This window comes from Dendropsophus ebraccatus, unplaced genomic scaffold, assembly GCF_027789765.1.
Source record: "Dendropsophus ebraccatus isolate aDenEbr1 unplaced genomic scaffold, aDenEbr1.pat pat_scaffold_2111_ctg1, whole genome shotgun sequence".
Classification (NCBI taxonomy): Eukaryota; Metazoa; Chordata; class Amphibia; order Anura; family Hylidae; genus Dendropsophus; species Dendropsophus ebraccatus.
Window position 1 is genome coordinate 12,255 of NW_027209553.1, and position 6,128 is coordinate 18,382.

Sequence of the window (6,128 nt, forward strand, 5' to 3'; positions counted from 1 at the left end):
GCCACGGTTCGCTACCCCTGTGATAGATGAATGCAGGGTCTTGTATGAATATTTCCGTCCACATTGCTGTTGATGCATGCTGTGATTTATATAGACATAATGAATGGCAGTATATAACAATGTAAGGTATGGATCGCAATATATAACAATGTAAGGTATGGATCGCAATATATAACAATGTAAGGTATGGATGGCAGTATATAACAATGTAAGGTATGGATCGCAATATATAACAATGTAAGGTATGGATGGCAGTATATAACAATGTAAGGTATGGATCGCAATATATAACAATGTAAGGTATGGATGGCAGTATATAACAATGTAAGGTATGGATGGCAGTATATAACAATATAAGGTATGGATCGCAGTTAGAAATGAGTAAACCGGGTTCGGGTTCGAGTCGATCCGAACCCAAACGTTCGGTATTTGATTAGCTGGGGCTGCTGAATTTGGATAAAGCTCTAAGGTTGTCTGGAAAACATGGATACAGCCAATGACTATATCCATGATTTCCACATAGCCTTAGGGCTTTATCCACTTCAGCAGCCACCGCTAATCAAATACCGAAAGTTCGGGTTCGGATCGACTTGAGCATGCTCCAGGTTCACTCATCTCTCACTCATCGCAGTATATAACAATGTAAGGTATGGATGGTAGTATATAACAATGTAAGGTATGGATGGCAGTATATAACAATGTAAGGTATGGTTCGCAGTATATAACAATGTAAGGTATGGATCGCAGTATAGAACAATGTAAGGTATGGATCGCAGTATAGAACAATGTAAGGTATGGATCACAGTATATAGCAATGTAAGGTATGGTTCGCAGTATATAAAAATGTAAGGTATGGATCGTAGTATATAACAATGTAAGGTATGGATGGCAGTATATAACAATGTAAGGTATGGATCGCAGTATATAACAATGTAAGGTATGAATCGTAGTATATAACAATGAAAGGTATGGATGGCAGTATATAACAATGTAAGATATGGATGGCAGTATATAACAATGTAAGGTATGGATGGCAGTATATAACAATGTAAGGTATGGATGCGACCTTAGGACTTCACTGCATTGAGCGCTTTCACCAGCAGCCGGCAGTGTTGTCGTTTGGCTGGTCTCCCTGAGATCAGCGATCTGTTTCTCTTATGGCTCTACTAGGCATTGCTCCACCTAGCCAGAATCCTGCTCCACACTGATGAGGGGCAACACCCTGAAACAGCTGTATGTGGATGGTTACCTGGCCTTGGTTTATCCCTTATAGGGCCACTTAATATGGTGGTTTTGGTGGTTTCCTTACAGGAGCCGCCCCTTGGCTGGGTCCTTCCCCGAGGGATATCTGGCTAGTCCTGTGTTTTGAGACTCTTCAATGAGGCTCCACAGGCTCCTCTTTTGCACAGTCTATGGTTTGGAAGATTCCACCATCTGCCCGAAAAATTAACCCACTCATTCTTCAGGCGGATGGCAGAATCTGCCAAACCATAGAATGAAGCCTATAGGACCAGCGGAGATGCGAGTGGGGGCGAGCTGCAGATCCATGCCGGGTGATTCTGCGGGAATTCCGTAGTGTGGGACATACTGTGACACTACTGGTGGTTCTTGCAAGCCTAGATTCCATCCTCTGAGGCAGTGGCTTAATGAACATGCTCTCTCAGTAGCACAACACTCAGCAGTAAAGCAATGGGTCAGCAGACCATAGGGTGTCCACAGTATAATATTCCTTGAGGAGCCTCCTATGAAGTGTGAGGCTGGATGAAATGTGGGGTGAACTTGATGGTGAGATGAAAGTATAAGGCCAGGGCTACAGAAAGTCTTTGATCGCACAACATAACAGTGAGAGAAGGATATAGCTTAAGAGCTAAATTGCTTCGGCAAATCGCACCAATATTTTGGAGGTGTCACTTTGGATGAAACTTGCTGTTGTGCGACCATATTCCTTGTGTAAACCCCAGGTACTGGGAGAGCACATAACACTCCGACAGTTCTTTACTGAAAAAGAATGGCAATCTTCCAAGAAAAGAAAAGTTACTAGTGAGAAGTGTCGAGAGGACCTGACAAACTGTTTGGGTTCGGCAACAATTGGGTATTTGATTCCCTGTCGGATGCAGCCCTCGGAAGTCCTGGAAAACATGGATACAGCCGATGGACTATGTCTGTATCTATGTTTTCCTGGACTCCCTAAGGGAGGCCCAATCTATACTATAAACAAGCGCCGATCTGCTAGATCGGTGCTCATTTACTGGGCTTATTACACAGCCCGATAATCGTTTAGCGAGGGCCGCACGGACATCGTTTGCCATGTCCGTGCAGCCCTTGCCCAAACATTAAATACTTAACCTGTCCATGCTCCCAGTCTTCTCCTGGTTGGCTGAGCGGTCTGTCAGCTCAGACAATGGATGCAGGGAGGGTGCACTTCCGTATGTGGTGGGTGCTAGAGGTGGTAAGTATCCAGAAAAATAGTAGAGAAGACCCAGCACTCACCAAGTAGTTCTGCTTGTTATTGTAGTGCAATAGACATCAGGTACAGTAAGAATGCGTTTCAGCCAAGCATGGCCTAGTAGTACCCTAAGCTGATGAATGCCATGCTTGGCCATAACGCGGCCTTACTGTACCTGATGTCTATTGCACTACAATAAACAAGCAGAACTACTTGGTGAGTGCCGGCGTCTTCTCTACTATTATCTGGCAGCTCAGACAGGCCACTCTAAAGCCACAGTGCGTGGTGCCGGGACATATACAGAGCTGATTGTTGTCTCTATTACACAGAGCAATAATCGGCCAAATTGGGCGATTTGGCGTTTAGCGCTCTATGTAATAGGGCCCTAAGGCATTATCCAACTCCTGTGGCCCCGGGAATTAAATGCTGAATATTCAGGTTCAGAGACCGTTGTAAAACCAGAATAGTTTGACAGGTTTCTCAACATTACCACTGAGGTGTCAGGATATTGTAGAATATTTGTAGGCATTAAATGAGTGTTCCCCAGTATTTCCAAGTGGGTTGGTTGTCGCTGGTCAGTTGCAAAGTCCAAGTTGATTCAATGTGCGACACATAACAACACTTTCCCCTTTCATGTCTTCTAGAAATGGATACCGGTAATCGAGTACAGACCTACAAGAAAAGACGGGACTCAACCTAGCAGAAAAGGTGAAGATCCTAGAACTTCTACAACAACCTAAAGCATCTCAGTCCTCAGTGGCGAGGAACATGGGACTCTCACAGTCAACCATTAGTCGTGTCATGAAAAAGAGAGAGAAATATTAGAGCGATGGAACCAAAATGAGAATCCAAGTCGTAAACGTAATAGACCATTTAAGCATGCCAAGGTGGACGAGGCTCTACTGGAATGGCTTCTCTTCGCCAAGGCCAATAAGTACCCATTCTGGACCTATACTTATGAGACAGGGCTGAAGCAATTGCAAAAGAAATTGGATGCCACAGTTCAAACCTTCAAACGGATGGCTAGGGAGGTGGAAGGAAAGGTATCGACTATCTACAGGGCAGAAGTCTTACCTGGGGAGAGGTGGTTTGGTAGTATAGGTGAAGGTAAGTACGTAAAAATCCTACCTAAGGCTACACAGATGGTCAGACTGGAACTCAACAGTGGTGCAGAGGGAAGAATTACTGGAAGTCACTACAACCCTAATGGACAAATTCAAGGAGAGAGGAACGAACATATGATGTCCGTGCTCGGTGGCCAAACTACTCAAGGAGATGCTTTGAGTAGATCTGCGTTGCTTGCTCGAATTGCTAAAGATTACTCTTTACAAGACATTTTCTGTGCTGTAGGGTCTCCTTTCATTTTAGTTTTGGCAAGCAAGCATGAACGCCGAACCGAAGGAAAAACCGTCTGCATATGGTTCTGCTGCAACATCAACGGACGGAAGACTAAAGTTACTAGTTACCCACAATTTCCTCAAGATCTCTCGGAACGCATTGCCTTTCTCCAGTGTCCCTTAAAGCTAGTACTAATGGACACATGACGGATAGTTGCTTGTAGAGTGGGCTCCTCAACTGGGATGCCAAACTCGATAGACGGAAAGAAAAAATTCTTCTGGCTTCAAGCCAATAATACTGGACCAAAAGTCAAGTCAGAAATATCTCATTATGATTTTCCCCAAAGAACACGTTTCATCCAACCATCACTTTGGTGAAGAGATGGTCAACGAATTCGGTATTCTCTACAGGGAACTTCTTTTCGAGAGGTTGCAAGAAGATGGACACCACCAGTAGGAAAGCCGAGGGATCTCTTCTTCAGAAAATGTGCGAGATCTCACTGGTGGAAGCCAGTTACACCATGAAAAGGCATGGCTACGAGTTACACGCAATACTATCAAAATCCTGCTTTCAAAAACAGGAAGGCGTCCGAATTCTTTGCTCTGCCACACATGACCCATCGGAGGCTAGAGCTCGGGAAGACCTATCATTCCCATTTTACAAGAAAACAACAGAACGCAGCAAAATTACGCGGCATGACCACAGGTTCTGTTCCTAACAAACATTGACTATCAAGGAAGAGGATGATGAAAGTCTGGGGTTCGAAACCACATATAAAAAAAAACCAAATCAAAAACTAAAAGCTGACTTTTCATACAAGGAGGATAAGGGCTCATACAGTGGTTTAGGGTCACGTCCAAAACTGTATGCCGGCAATGAGGAAGTATCTACAATTGTGGTTAAGTCCGAGGAGCCGGGGCAGCGGTGAGTGTCGAGGAGATCAGAGAAGCTTGTGATATCATCCAGCAGGTTTTGGCAGTGAAACCAAGATATGAGTATTCTGTGCGTGCAAAGTCAATCGAGAGATGTCTGACCAATTCCGACTATGACCAATCTAGTAAAATGACGTGACAAGATACAAACAAAGTACTGTAAGAGATTGACAGGGGTCTGCACTACTACTTCGGGACATTCGAGTCTATAATTTCAAGAAAAATTCAAAAACTCTAAAAATTTCCCGGGTCTTGCATGTACTATACATAGAAGGAATGGCGGAAAGAGAGTAGGGAAAAGAGATGGAGTACATTGCGTATGGGCCTCCCTGTCAGATGACTCGTCAAAAACGGATTCATTCAAAACTTGTTTTTAAACTTTTATAAACTGCGCTGCACCTACTTAAAAAAATTCTCTTGGAGAATAAACCCAGATTGTTGAGTGTTATTACTAATTTAATTATTTAAAGGGGTATTAACAAAAAGAAATTCAAATCAAACTGGTACAGGGATTTGTAATTTACTTTATTTTAAAAATCTTCGGTCTCTGTGTTTTGGACACGTAACTGAGGTCCACAGACCTTTTTGCGTCTTAAAGTAGTTATCAGCTGCTGTACGTCCTGCAGAAAGTGGGGTATCTTCCAGTTTTGACACAGTGCTCTCTGCTGCCACCTCTGTCCGTGTCAGGAACTGTCCAGAGCAGCAGCAAATTCCCTGCTCTCCAGACTTGAAAGACTACACCAGTCTGGAGAACATACAGCAGCTTATAAGTACCGAACTTTTTGTCAACTTCTGGCACCAGTTGATTTGAAAGAAAGAACTTTTGGTGAACAAACCCTTAAGCCACATGGCATTAAATAAATACTGTGCCATTAGACTAGTAGTGGTAACAAAGGATACGGCGGACTATAACTATGAGTTGCTTTGTATATCTTGTCAATCACTGGGAAGGGGAAGGGGCGCTATTATTCCCTCTAGAAACAATAATAAAACACAGTAGTCGGCCTCTGTTAATGGAAGATAATCCTCATTCAGAGTTTTTCTAGTAAAGAGATTCCTACAAGGGAGTCTATCAACGGACACCATGTAATACTTCATTTACCTGTGGTGGCGCTGCAGGGGAATGGACACTCTATCAGTTATCCTGCAATTTACATTGATTGAGAGGTTCTCAGCATTTTTTTTTTTTAAATTGGAAAAAAGTGGACAACTTCTTTAGGGTAGCTTCACATACCGTATCGTATTACGCTACGGATCCGCAGCAGATTGATCTAAATAACTGAACACAGCATCAAATCTGCTGCAGATCCTGTACATGTGAATGCAACCTTAAGGAAAAGTTTGGACAGGAAGGGGGGGAATTGATTACAAGTGGGGACACCCTTCCCGTGACAAGGGATCGGGGGGGAAAA

The 6,128-nt window shown here is 43.5% G+C and overlaps 1 pseudogene; it reads left to right on the top strand.

The window, feature by feature from the left end:
• Positions 1-3,092: 3,092 nt before the first annotated feature.
• On the top strand, positions 3,093-4,502 carry LOC138775820 (tigger transposable element-derived protein 4-like; annotated as a pseudogene).
• Positions 4,503-6,128: the final 1,626 nt, after the last annotated feature.